This window comes from Triplophysa dalaica, chromosome 24, assembly GCF_015846415.1.
Source record: "Triplophysa dalaica isolate WHDGS20190420 chromosome 24, ASM1584641v1, whole genome shotgun sequence".
Lineage (NCBI taxonomy): Eukaryota > Metazoa > Chordata > Actinopteri > Cypriniformes > Nemacheilidae > Triplophysa > Triplophysa dalaica.
The window spans coordinates 3,207,359-3,220,204 of NC_079565.1; the positions used below are offsets into that span (position 1 = coordinate 3,207,359).

At 35.0% G+C, this 12,846-nt stretch overlaps 1 long non-coding RNA gene across 1 annotated transcript; it reads left to right on the forward strand.

The window, feature by feature from the left end:
- Positions 1-181: 181 nt before the first annotated feature.
- Positions 182-2,336, forward strand: LOC130413944 (uncharacterized). Its single transcript, XR_008905561.1, has 3 exons — positions 182-252; positions 1,159-1,326; positions 2,214-2,336. It is a non-coding gene; the product is annotated as an uncharacterized LOC130413944 (long non-coding RNA).
- Positions 2,337-12,846: the final 10,510 nt, after the last annotated feature.

A 12,846-nucleotide genomic window follows, 5' to 3' on the forward strand; every position in this document is an offset into this window, starting at 1 on the left:
TTTTGAGACAGAATAGGTTATAATAATTACAAAGGTTAGGTTTATGTTCAGAACAATTGATCTTGTTTTAAGAATGTTTAGATAAAGTAATCTAAGTCAAGGAAAAAATGTTAACACAATGTAAAAAATATGTAACATGTTCTGTAAAATCTTACAATCTTTCGTGATTTCTATTTCCAGTGTGTGAGGATGAGACGTCTGATACAGCCTCTTTAGGAAGTTTTGATTATGATTCTTTCAGATTGCTATCAGGTACAGACAACAATTACATTTCTACATCATCACATTCACTCACTGTCCTCACAAGAACGTGGTTCTCAAAGTTGGGGCCCCAAGAGAGACGGGGACACAGATTTTTTTGGCATTTTCTGAAATATAGAAATTTATCATAAAGTACAAAACTCTACGAAAAGGGTCCTTACAACGAAAAAGTTTGAGATCCACTGGTCTTAAACACAAATAAAAAATATTTTAATGTTCATATTACTCTTTACCTCTCAGTGAGAGCAGGGAGTTTGAAAGTAAAAGCAGAAGTTTTATAAAAAGTCAGCTGCACTGCAAGGCTCTTAAAGGGGTCACACACCGGAAGCTGAAGCGCAGAGCCAAGCCGCGTAGCGTAGATTTATTGTTTTTTTTAAATGAACATACGCCATTTGGCACCTGCCAGCAGCACTCCACTTAATACAACTGTACCACTGGTATAATTTAACACTGAAATAGATGTTATTTGACTGAAATTATCTTTAATGTAGACACTGACTTCACCATAAGCTGAAAGATGCATTTATCTGTTTGGAAATAAAGGAAAAACAGCACATTAATACAGATAACCTCTCGATTCTAACACATTCATAACAGAGTTGTCATAGACACAACTCGGCACTTCCGTATTCGTTGTACAACCCCCTTTGAGAGCAAAGTTAAAGAAAACATCTTTTATATAATACGTTGTAATAAAAGTTACATTTGAAAAATAATTATCACGTCTTATTATATGGGATTTTGATCAAAAAGAAAAATTCCGATATTTTCTAAATATTTTAATTTCATCAGACCTTAAAACATCTAAAAATCTAATCAATCAAAACATTTTTTGTTTAAATTTCTAAATATAAATTGTTCTCATGCTGTGTAACAAGATTTTTTTCTTATTTCTAGTCTATGGAGAAAACATATCTGATACAGTCTCTCTGAGAACTTCTGGTTATGGCTCAATCAGATCTCAATTAGACAACAGCTCAATTTTTGCATCATCACACTCTATAGAAAGACCTATCAGCTTTAGAAATGGATCCAAATATTACAGGGTTATAGGACAAAAATGTGGTAAGTACATTTTCTTAGTTATTTAAATACAGTGACCCCCCCTATATTTTTTTTAAATATTCAGATATTTTCTAAATAATTTAATTTCATTAGATCTTGAAACATCTAACAATCTAATAATTTACAGTAAATGATTTCATTATTTACAGCACATTTCTTGTTTGTTTGTACCTAATGTTTAAAACTTGAACTGATAAAATATTATCTAATGCAGTGACATATCAACTGTTAAATAAACAACAGTTGTTTTTCATTATTCATTATATGTAATTCTGGAGACTGTATAGATAAAAATGACCAAAATTAAATATGAAATTTATGCATTTTGGCACTTAATTCAATGAAAATCTGGTAGCAAGATCTGCGCTTCACAAAATTTACACAAACGGACTGTAAAGCATTGCTTTAACACTGTTGTCCTGATGCATGAATCCGCCTCTCAAAATTGTAAAATAACACTCAACTCTGAAGGATTTCTGAATATAAACCCTGCATCACATTATTAAGAAAATTACAACACCACTCCCAAGATAAAATACACAAACAACTTTCTACCTCCCTTTCTGCTTTTGTGTTTTTTGAATAACGACAGCTTTATACTTTACAGTGCTCCTGTCCAATATTACACAAAAAAATGCTAGGTTCATTTTTTGGGTTGAAAGGGACAAACTCATTTGTTTGTTTATATTTGAATCTGGGTTGTTTTGACCTATTGTTGGGTCAAGTATTAACATTTTCTGTGTTAATTAACCCAACTGTTAAAACACATCATTTTGTTTAGAAAGTAGTATTACATTTTTTATTACAAATACCTTTATATAAAAACATGACAGTATATTCTTCTAAAATGAAAAATCAACCAATATTCTCTTGATCTCTATTTTCAGTGAGTGAGGATAAGATATCTGATTCAGTCTCTCTGAGAAGTTCTGCTTTTGGGCCATTCAGATCTCTATCAGATCCACACAGGTATAAATTTTTGGCATCATCACGTTCTAAAGACAATCCTATCAGCTTTAACAGTGGATCTGTAAACTCCACTTCTGAGTCTCTGGAACAGGAATACAAACTCAAAAGAGCCCATCCATGATCTCACAATTATTAAGAGTCGAGCAGAATCAGTGATCTGTAAAAATGCTGACAATGTAACATGATTCATCAATTAAGTAAATACATTGTACATAGTGTAAAAGAGGAATCGAGTTTACATGAGATTTTAAATTTACATGTGAACAACTAATCAATTTAATTTGGGTTGTTGAGACATACATACATTTCTAAGTTGTATTATTATATCTACATAATGAAATATGAAACAATGGCAGTTAATGTACAAAATATCAAAATTGTCAAGTGTCAGTCATTGCTGACTTCAAATAACAAGTGACCTTGGTTACAGAAAATTCCTTCTAATATTACAAGTGATACAATAGTTATTATCATATATGTATGTGTGGTGCTATACTGTGTGTATGTGGGGCTGAAGTATACTTGCAGCAAAAATGAAGTTCTGTCTAAGAATAGATGAAAGACAACATTATTAGCTTGGTATAACAACTATTGAAATGTCAATCAATGTGTTATTGTTTGTGTACTTAAGGTGTTTGGTTCTGTATTTAGGAATGAAGCTCTTATCAACATAAAAACATATCGTTTTGAAAATTGTGGCCATATTATATTTGTATAACATGTTACTCAGTGGTTAGAGCATGGCACTATGCCAAGGTGATGGGTTCGATCCCAGGGGATTGCACATAGTCAGAAACAAATGTTTAATGCATTGCAATGTAAGTCGCTTTGGATAAAAGCGTCTGCCAAATGCATAAATGAAAATGTGTAGAAACAACGTAGTGCCAGGTTACAGAATGTTTATTGCCTTTTTGAATCTATCAGATTTGGTTTTATATTATAATAGCTAATAAACTGCTGAACATAAAAGATTCTTGGCAGAATATACAGGCTTGTGTGACACTCTCAAAATATAAGTGTTTTGCTGAGATAATTTTTTGTTTTCTTTCTTTCTATTGTAATTTTATTTTATTTTGAATGAGAGAATCGAATGCTCATGAGAGTTCACAAAGAAGCACAATGAAATGCTGTTTTATAAAATGGACACAGGGTGGCAGCACCTTCCAGCACCGTTACACTGGGACCCTTGGTAATACGCGGAGCAAGAGGAGCTCATAATCCGAGTGATTGGAGAATGAGCTGCTGTTGTCCGGCGTCGCTGATTTCTTTGCAATATTTCCAATATTTCCAGGTTAGTTATACACCTTTTATATGACTACAGATTAGGGATGCACCGAAAGGAAGATTCTTGGCTGAAACCGAAAACCGAAAAAGAGGAAACCAAGGCCGAAAACCGAAACACCGAAACAAATTAGGCCAATTATTAGTACCCTTGCATTTATGGCTATGAGTGTGTACTAACTTTACTAAAATCAAGGCATTGCAATTGCATAAATATTAAAGTTTCAAAGAATAAATTAATTACAAATTATGCAAATATTTATTTAGCACATCGCAACAATGCACTGTATAAAATAAAATTCAACTAAGATGTTTAACTTGACCCCACTCATGTGTATATTAAATAATAATGTACAGGGTACTGGCCTGCTGAAAAGTTGTACAATTAAATGTTCTCTCATGAAAACAAAGTGCATTTAGGTCAAGTGCATTTTACATTTTTCTCTGTAGGACTACTACAAGAAAGTCTATTCAGAACAAGTGCAACTGCTTAAGATACAACAATATTTTCTCTGTAGGCCTTCAACATAATAGTGTATCCAAACAAAGACTCCCATAGCCCATGTGTTAAATGTAGTACTTTAACAACAACAAATGCAACTAGAATTGCAGATGTGCAAAGTTGATAATAAGTAGCCTAAGAATAGAATAACCTACTTATCCTGTCATCTGAAGCGCTATGATGTTCAGGAACGGAATTTGGAGAAAAACGTGTTTAAAGTAGGGTGACCACCCGTCCCGCGTAGCGCGTGCGCGCACAGCGTTTGAAGCCCAATTCATGCGTCCCGCAAATTGAGACCGTGTCACGCATAATCAATACTTGCTCAAAAAAAAGTTGGTCGCTCTATATCCTCGAGCCCCAGACAACCAAACGAACATTACTTGACAGTTCAGCACGCTACTGTTGCCACACCCACCCATCAGTTGAACTGCTGACTAGGTTGTTCCGTTGTTGTTGTCATGACAGCGCGCACACGTGCACACACTAAGAAGGAACTTTTAGATGCGCGCTCCAATTTGAAAAATGGAGAAAGAGACTGAGTCTGAGCCAGGGGCGATTCTAGGTTTTCAATATTAGGGGGGCTCAGCCTCCAATGAGGATATATATAGAGAGAGAGAGCCACACTCTAATCACCACATATTGTATACGTTACTAAAATAAATAAGAAAGAATATGCAGAAAAGCATAAATACAAGTTATTGTTATTCAAATGAATATCTTATTAATCGGTGGTCCGTGTACGTTTTATTCATTTGATATCCTATTTGAAACAAATTATTGGAAACTGAAAGATGACTCGTTTTTTGTTTTTTTTTTGTTTACTTCACCAAACGAAAAATTACATTTCGGCCCGATTTTTCATTTTTCGTTTGCCGTTTAAAAAACGGATTTTGGACTCAATATGGGATTCGTATATGTGGGCGGTGCATTAACGCCCCTTTCACCCGATTGGTCAAATCGCTCACCATTCTGTACGGATTTAATTCTACCCAGCAGATTAAGAGTCCGTACGAATGCGACACTGACAAGTGTTTGCACTTTAAAATATGTTTACTTCAACCACCAGACAGCCTCGCATATCTTACACCCGCTAGGTTAATAGGGACGCGCACACTGGACTTTCTCTTGTTTGCTGTGAACCCGTCACACAAGCAGTTTTAGGCATTGTTATGTTTTTTGTTATAAATCAGAAATGTCAAGGTGGTATTTTCCCGCAATAGAAAGTCTGTTGGATTGTCTCCCCGGTGTGGGCGTGGCCTAAATGCTCTCTCTCTTAATGCGCTAGCTCAAATTCAAAGTCTACTACTGATGCAATTTGGGCCAATTTTCACTTATTTTAATGTTTATTGTTAAATATTTTTGATGAATAGGCTCTATATCACGTTAATCCGTTATTGTTTTCCTGTTATTCATGTGGTAGAGTTGAATAGCTAATGAAGGCTTATTCTGTATTGATGCGCTGTTTTTTCACTATATTTGTTTCCATCATGTTAGAAAATGTTTAACCTAAAACCTTTCAACTTATTTTAAACTCTTCAGGCCAGGCTTTATCAAGCCAACAAAAAGTTTGTTATCAAACTTTCTATCTAGTTATTATTATTTTTGTGAGATGAATCGAATAACTCCTAATAAAGTTGTAATGCATTAGCAAATTGGGCTGAGATCTATAGAATGGTCTGTCTTGCATTGCTATATTTTTTTAACTGGTCGAACTTGGATACAGAACATGTAGATCAAACTCCAAAAATTCCATGACGACCATAATTCTCAATGCTGTCCACAAGAGGGGGTGTCAGTCTCTTTTAATCTACTTGATCCACTCTCCGTACAGTTAAAGTAACACGTATATCTAACTTAATCTGTACTGCCATGAATATGTCGTAGCTGTTTGTCTGAGAACAAACATCACACATAAGGAACATCAATGAATCTGCACAGTTGGGAGCCTGCATGCGGATGTGTATGTCAGTTTGCAAAACACAAAATTAAATCGGAGAAAACTTTTATTTTATTCTCAAAACATCACATGTAACCAAACGAAATGTGACCTGAAATGTTTTAGAAATTTGAGAGTCAATTCATCACAAATAATTTTCTTTCAACAGCAACAATCTTATAGTGCAAGTTTACGAACATTGCCAGACATTGGGAACATATAGATTCTAACTATATAGATTTAATTACATCCTTTTGTGTAGTTATTATAAATAAATAAATTATTGATCAGTTGTATTCCAATAATAAATCATTCAATCAATATTCTTCTGCCCAATAATTATTGGGATCCGATTAAATTATATATACAGTATGCATGTATGTATGTACAGTGAGGGAAATAATTATTTGTCCTTTGCTGATTTAAGTTTGCCTACTTACAAAGAAATGCAGGATCTATAATGTTTAGGTTTATTTTAAATGATAGAACCTGAAAATCAACCAAAATTTCAGTGGAAAAAAATATATAAAGGTTATAAATTGATTTGCATTTCAGTCAGTGAAATAAATATTCGATCCCCTACCAACAACCAAGAATTCTGGCCCCAAAGATTAGTTATGTGCCTACATGGCCCACAGATTAGTCCTGTCACTTTAAGAAAGTACTCCAAAATCAGCTTGTATATAAAAGAGGCCTGCCAACTGTCACCATTTGGCCACCAGGGGTCGCCTGGGGGTCGTGTTATACTTAGTTGTTTAGTGATTGCACCTTTGTCTCGTTTGTTTGAGAGTTTTTATACACCCTGTTATGCCCTTAGTTCTTCCTGTTAAATTTGTATGTTACTGCCCTTCCGTATTACGATGGATTGTGCTTGATGGATTATCTTTTTGTTTGACCATTAAATCCTCCTTTTGCAAGCATCGTTGTGTCTGCCTCACCTTTTGGGTTCAACCACTTTCCTCACAGTCTACCCGAGTGTGTACCGGGTTCTGACACCAACAGAATCTGTATCTCCCATTTCTACCTCTCCAACACTATGGTCAAGATCAAATAGGTTTCAAAGGATGTCAGGGACAATTATAGACCTGCACAAACCTTGAAGGCTACAGACAGACGCTTGGTGAGAGTCAGTGAATTGTAAATGACTATCAATTGCCCCTGGTCTGGAGCTCACTGCAAGATTACCCCAATGGAGTGAAGATGATCATGAGAATGGTTACAGATCAGCCCAGAACTACACGGAAGAAGCTTGTTCATGATCTCAAGACAGTTGGGACCACCGTCAACAAGCAAACCATTGGTGACACGCTATGCCACAATAGATTGAAATCCTGAAGCACCCGCAAGGACCTCCTGCCCATGAAGGCCCGTCTGGCTCACCTGAAGTTTGACAATGAACATCAAGATGATTCAGAAAAGGTTTGTAGAAAGTGCTGAGAGACCAAAGTTGACTCCTGTTTTTGGAGGGAGAGAATTTCTGACTATGACCCCAAGAACATCATCCCTACAGAGAAGCACAGTGTTGGAAACATTTTGCTTAAGGGATTTTTCTCTGCTACGGGTACAGGATGACTGCATTGGGGGGCTGAGGGACGGGCCAATGTACCGTAAAATCTTGGACGAGAACCTCCTCCCCTTAACTAGATCACTGAAGATGGGTCGTGGATGTGCCTTTAACATATTGCCAAGACAACCAAAGAGTGGCTTAAGGAGACGCACATTAAATGTCCTAGCCAGTCGCTATACCCTAGTCCAACAGAAAATCTGTGAATGAGATTGCACTCCAATTTACTGAGCGACAGCCAAGAAACCTTAAAGATTGACAGAGGAGTGGACTCAAATATTCCTGACACAAGTGCAAACCTGGTGACAAACTATCAGAAATGTCTGACCTCTGTGCTTGGGTTTCTCCACCAAGTACAAAGTTATGTTTTGCTCGGGGATCAAATTCTTATTTCACTGGCTGAAATGCCAATAAATGTATTACCTTTACATAACATTTTTCCCCAGATTTTTGTTGTTGTTGATGTTCTGTCACTATCAGTTAAAATAATCCTACCATAAAAATGATGGACGCTTTATTTCTTTGTAAGTAGGCAAACTTAAATCAGCAGGGGATCAAACAATTATTTCCCTCACTGTACATACATACATGCATACTGTACATATAATTTACTCAGATCACAATAATTATTTTGCAGAAGAATATTGATTGAATGATTTATTATTGGAATATAACTGATCAATTATTTATTTATAATAACTACACAAAAGGATGTAATTAAATCTATATAGTTAGAATCTATATGTTCCATATGTCTAGCAATGTTCATAAACTTGCACTACAAAATTGTTGCTGTTGAAAGAAAATTATTTGTGATGAATTGACTCTCAAATTTCTAAAACATTTCAGGTCACATTTCGTTTGGTTACATGTGATGTTTTGAGAATAAAATAAAAGTTTTCTCCGATTTAATTTTGTGTTTTACAAACTGACATACACATCTGCATGCAGGCTCCCAACTGTGCAGATTCATTGATGTTCCTTATGTGTGATGTTTGTTCTCAGACAAACAGCTACGACATATTCATGGCAGTACAGATTAAGTTAGATATACGTGTTACTTTAACTGTACGGAGAGTGGATCAAGTAGATTAAAAGAGACTGACACCCCCTCTTGTGGACAGCATTGAGAATTATGGTCGTCATGGAATTTTTGGAGTTTGATCTACATGTTCTGTATCCAAGTTCGACCAGTTAAAAAAATATAGCAATGCAAGACAGACCATTCTATAGATCTCAGCCCAATTTGCTAATGCATTACAACTTTATTAGGAGTTATTCGATTCATCTCACAAAAATAATAATAACTAGATAGAAAGTTTGATAACAAACTTTTTGTTGGCTTGATAAAGCCTGGCCTGAAGAGTTTAAAATAAGTTGAAAGGTTTTAGGTTAAACATTTTCTAACATGATGGAAACAAATATTGTGAAAAAACAGCGCATCAATACAGAATAAGCCTTCATTAGCTATTCAACTCTACCACATGAATAACAGGAAAACAATAACGGATTAACGTGATATAGAGCCTATTCATCAAAAATATTTAACAATAAACATTAAAATAAGTGAAAATTGGCCCAAATTGCATCAGTAGTAGACTTTGAATTTGAGCTAGCGCATTAAGAGAGAGAGCTTTTAGGCCACGCCCACACCGGGGAGACAATCCAACCCACTTTCTATTGCGGGAAAATACCACCTTGACATTTCTGATTTATAACAAAAAACATAACAATGCCTAAAACTGCTGTGTGACGGGTTCACAGCAAACAAGAGAAAGTCCAGTGTGCGCGTCCCTCTTAACCTAGCGGGTCAAAGATATGCGAGGCTGTCTGGTGGTTGAAGTAAACATATTTAAAAGTGCAAACACTTGTCAGTATCCCATTCGTACGGACTCTTAATCTGCTGGGTAGAATTAAATCCGTACAGAATGGTGAGCGATTTGACCAATCGGGTGAAAGGGGCGTTAATGCACCGCCCACATATACGAATCCCATATTGAGTCCAAAATCCGTTTTTTAAACGGCAAACGAAAAATGAAAAATCGGGCCGAAATGTAATTTTTCGTTTGGTGAAGTAAACAAAAAAAAACAAAAAACGAGTCATCTTTCAGTTTCCAATAATTTGTTTCAAATAGGATATCAAATGAATAAAACGTACACGGACCATAAAAGCATTTATTAAGTATCTTCATTATTTTCAGGGAGTGAAGATCAGATGTCTGATTCAGTCTCTTTTGGAAGTTCTGGATATAGTTCATTCAGATCTCTATCAAGTGACAACAGTTCAATTTTTGCATCAATACGCTCTAGTGACTCCAAAGATGTACCTACTAATTTTGCAGATGGATCTGTACCCTTCACTCCTCAGTCTGTGGAACATTCACAAATCAAAATAACAAAGAAACCATCCATGATCTTAAAATTATTAAGAGGCAAACTGAAGAAATGAGAAGAAAAAAAGATGTGATAAAAAGAAAAACCTAAAGAAAACCAATGAATGAAACTACCTGTAACTGAATCAACACAAATTCTATTTAATACATTCAAACTAAATTGCTACATTTTTCCCCAATAATAGTTTAACTGATACAGGTAACTAACATCACTAAACCACAATTACACAGAGCAGGGAATACAGTTTACATTGTAATACATTTTTGATATTGTGTACAGTAAGATGTCTTTTTTTATAAAGTAAATATAATAATGGAAAATATGTTTACGTACTAATCTTAACCAGAAATTCTTCTATAAATTGTTCAGTTCGACCATAATGATCAAGATTATATGGATTATATATTTCAAAATATTTTTACCACTTGATACTCACTTTAATAATGCTTAGAAATAGTATTCATATTCCTAACTAAAGTTGTTGATGCGGCATTGTTTTAATCTTTTGCATTTATTGTATTGTTTACTTGTAAGGCTTTTTTTTCTTGAGCTTTTAACTTTATATTATAACAGATAATGAACTGTCTCCACTACTGTGAAACATTACAAATCCACCTTTTACATTAAAAACAATAAAAACTCACCTATGTGTTCTTTTATTACCTAATTTACTACTACGATAATCACTTTGTATATATATGTTTATATTTTACTGACATGCATTGTATTAACAATTATACGTTGTTTAACATTTATTTCAACATTTAACAGTTTTCAGCCAAAAGCTGTTTCTGGGTCACACATCAAACTTCTGTGATCATTTATTCACCATCATGTTGTTTCAAATTTGTTATAACTAATTGACCAAGTTCTTTTCTTATGAGATAAAAATACTGTACACTAAAGATTGCCTTAACTCAATTAGAACTTTTACCAGCAGGTTGTTGGTTTTTACAAATAGTTCCTCCTTGATCACCAAACAAAGGTGCCAGAGGACCTCAGTACAGGATTTTAATATTTATTATATTCTCATAGCCAAAAAATTAATGGATATAAATCTGCAAAAAATCCTTTAAATTAGATAATACTTTTAAATAGAGGCTTTTTCCTTTAGTAAAACTTTTTTGTTGTAAACGCACATAAGAAATATATCCTGAAAATAGACTTCATAAGACGTTTTAATATACTTCAGAATGCATTAGGCCTACATTAAAACTCAAAGCAGCTTTAAAGAATCACAAGTGTGGAGGATCAGCATGAATTTTCAGCTCTTATCTATAAGAAGCCCTTAGTCCTCAATATAACCTCTACTAAAAAATATAAGTAGCTAATGCATGGATTTTGCACCGGGTTACTTTCACACCCTTCTGCACTCCTACACCCCATCAAGATCCCTGCGTTCAGCAAACCAGCGACATCTTGTATTGCCTTCTCATAAGGGCAGTAAATCACTCGGTCCGGTCCACCACATCTTTCACAACATTCAAAAAACTACTGTTAATACTTAACAGACAAATGATAAAAAAACTTTCTCTCAACATGTAGTGGTCTAGCTTTTGTTGAAACAAGTGACTTTGTATTGGCACCCACTGTATTATTGCTCACTAAACTCTTTGTAAGTCGCTTTGGATAAAAGTGTCTACTAAATGTTTTTCATAATCTTTCGTAAATGCGCTTTCCCCAAAAACGAAGCAGCTGGTTCTATTTTTGCCCTTGTTTTGTGTAACTGGACTATAGAAGAGTACTAAAATTACTCGGACAAGAGAAATTGACGTTGATTAAAATCTTTTTTTTTATTAAAAAAAGATTTCAAAAGTCATCTGGTAATGCAAACGAATATGTGAAATGACTGTAAGCTTTGACTTTATACTTTAACAATGAACATGTTTGAAATATACTTCTGCAACTTCTACAACTTCTGAGTCTGTCGAAAATCCGGAACCAAAGGAACAAAGAATCCACTCATGATCTTAAAATTGTTAAGGTGAGGCAAACAGAATCAGTGAGAGGCCCTTCCAACATTATACATTAATTTAATGCCATTAATAATAAAGAAAATAATGTTTTAAAATGAATGCAATGAATTGTGTCCCCTGTGCAAAGTCAATTGTTTGTACTTAGAGCATTGAGCACAGAATTAGTTCATAGAGCCCCTGCATTTAAAAACAGCTTGATGTTGTGTAAAACAAATAAATTAAACCAATGTTTCATGTTACTGTATTTTTGGAGATTTAATATGACTTCTGGTTTAGTCCATGGTTTGGGTAACACCACATTATGGGCCGACCTTTTTCCGTTCTTTATAGAACCTTTTGCTACAGAGCAATTCTACCTACAAACTATGTGCAAACCCAAAGCAAAAATTCACATATTAAAAAGGACTACGCAGCGAGAGTAGAGAAACAAGAGATTTAAGGAGAAAAGCATCTGCTAAATTACTAAATGTAAATGTACTCAGTGTGTCTCTGTGTCTTCTAGGACCTCACATTGTTCTACTTTGTAATTAAAAATTACATGTTTTTGAATAATCATCATAAATATATATTATTGAATAAATAACATCAGGTGGTTGGAGTGACACGCCTCCTATTGTGGATTGGTGGTCCACGTGGCCCAAACGGCCGATTGGAGCATCAGTTTGACACATTCCGGAACCTCATCTGCTGTCGGTCAGCACCAGCGGAGAACCAGACTGCAGTATTACCACAGAAACACTCTGTGAGGTTCTCACAGACCTGGAAGACATGCTCCTGGTGAGATGATGTGTTCTCAAAAGAGATTATAAAACGGTCAGTGTCAGTGGCGCAATTGTTTAATGGAACAGCAAAATAGCACCAGGGATTGTTTGCGCCGGAACACGCCTCCTTTTATGCG